The following is a 2130-nucleotide window of genomic DNA, read 5'->3' as shown; positions in this document are numbered from 1 at the left end:
TGTTTTTTCTCCTTCCTTCCTTCCTTCCTTCCTTCCTTCCTTCCTTCCTCCTTGTGCATGCTGAGCATATGATCTCCCACTGAGACACACTCCAATCTCTTGTAAAATACTTTAACAGTTGGATGCTCTATCATTCGCATTTTTATAGACAAGTAAACTGAGATTCAGAGAGAGAGTATATGATTTGGTAAAAACCACACTGCAAACCATAAACGGCACCAGATCTTCCAACTCCTAGCACCAACTCCTTGCCTCAATCATGTTTCCAGAAAACAGAATGATAGAACTAAAAAGATTAATAAAATTGTTTGATTATAAAAGCACAAGATTGCTGGGCATGATGGCACACATCTGTAATCCTAACGACTCAGGAGGTTGAGGTAGGAGGATTGCAAGTTTGAGGCCAGTCTCAGTAACTTAGCAAGGCCCTAAGCAACTTAGTGAGACCCTTCTCAAAATAAAAAATAAAAAGGGTTGAGGATGTGGATCAGGAGTTAAGCACTCTAGGTTCAGTCCCTGGTACCAAACAAAAACAAATAAATAAAATAAATAAAAACCAACCAAACAAAAAAGCACAAGATCTTCCTTGATTTCTCACTGTCTTCATGGCTTTTTTTGTAGCAGTTCCCAGACAGCCAGTGTCTTGGAAAGAAGGATTCTTTTCTATGATGGGTGAGCTTTGGACACCCTCTCCATCCAGTTCACACCCTCTCTGATTTGAACAGTTCACCCACATACCAAACCTGGCTCCTTACCCACTCCTAGTCTAGGAAGAAATGGAGCCGAATATCTCCACAGATCTGCTATGTTGTCCATTAAGAAGCTTGCACACCTAGAAGGTGCGTTGTCAAATGCTAGGCATGTGGCTGAGCATGCAGTGTGGTGGATCTCTTCCACAACATGCACTGTAGAGTTCACCCTTTGCCAAGTTCTTCTGCAACAGAGGCCTCTGAAAATACCGGACCACATGAAATTTCCCGCTGTCATGCTCCCTCTCCTCTGTGCCCCGTGAACACATTCACTGCTTGAGTAGGGGTGCTATTACTATTATGGGATACACTCAAGTAGGGTTTGGTGCTTTCCTCTGAGGGGGCCTGGGAGTGGGTTACCAATGGCCAGGGAGTTTGAAGGACAATGAATGTTTGTCAGGAAATGAAGACTTAGGGCTAGGACAAGAGATGCTAAATGTTGAAGACAGGAAGGGAGCTGGTAATAAGGTGATGTTTAGAAAGTTCTACAATGTTTTGCCACTCCCTCATGAATCCACCTCTTCCTGAATATATGAAGAAATCACAGAATCAAGGCTAGAGAAATTGGGTGTCAAGATGGACTTTACCTTGAATGTAACTGAAGCAGCCTAGATCATGAAGACTAATCAAATCTACATGCTTCCACTGACTAGAAAAGCTCTGTGGTTAGAGGGGATACATATGTGGTACCTCTCTGGCTTGTAAACACTCACTTTGAGGTTGCTTTGGTAACCACATAACATTTGCATCCATGCTGCCTGCAAGAAGATGAGCACTGGGTAAATCAGAAGCTTGGCAGGAAAGCTTCTTTGCTTACAAGCTACAAGTGAGTAGAATATGTCCAGGTAACTTGTGACTCTTCTGAGCATAGAGACCATTTAAAAAAAACCCTCAAAATCAGACCCACGATTTGATAAACTCTGGCATATTTAGGGAAGTTGTTTAAAATCAGAACTTCTGAAAGTTCAATAAGGCCTGGCCACCAAATTTGTGATATCAAATTAGTAAAAAACAGAGGCATATGCAATATTAACAGAAATCTGCTGCAGTTATTACTGACGTGCTTAGAAAAGCAGCTCTACTCCACACCAGAAAAAAAAAAAAAACTGCTTTGCTGCTGCTGAGAGATGAGGGCTGTTTGGGGAATGCTGGTGAGCCAGTGTATCTAGTCCGTGAATAGCACCATGGATGGAGACAAAGCTGGGGGCCCTGTGCCCATGCTCTGGACATCTCATGAGTCAAGGGAGCTGCATGAGAGCACTCATGAAGGAGGAGGTTGGTGGAGGACCAGTGCAAGGTTTTAAGCATGTCTGGATGTGTGGAAAGCTGCTCAAAAGGGGATGGAATCAATATAGGACAGAGTTCTGATGGAGGGTGCGGG

At 43.2% G+C, this 2130-nt stretch overlaps 1 protein-coding gene across 14 annotated transcripts in view; it reads right to left on the bottom strand.

The window, feature by feature from the left end:
• Positions 1-2130, bottom strand: part of Atxn7l1 (ataxin 7 like 1) — a 234968-nt gene that overhangs the window by 76216 nt on the left and 156622 nt on the right. The window lies entirely within an intron of this gene.

The sequence above is a fragment of the Marmota marmota genome, unplaced genomic scaffold, assembly GCF_001458135.2.
Source record: "Marmota marmota marmota unplaced genomic scaffold, marMar, whole genome shotgun sequence".
NCBI classification, from domain to species: Eukaryota; Metazoa; Chordata; class Mammalia; order Rodentia; family Sciuridae; genus Marmota; species Marmota marmota.
The sequence above is the reverse complement of the archived record's forward strand: the minus strand, read 5'-3'. Positions and strand labels throughout refer to the sequence as shown.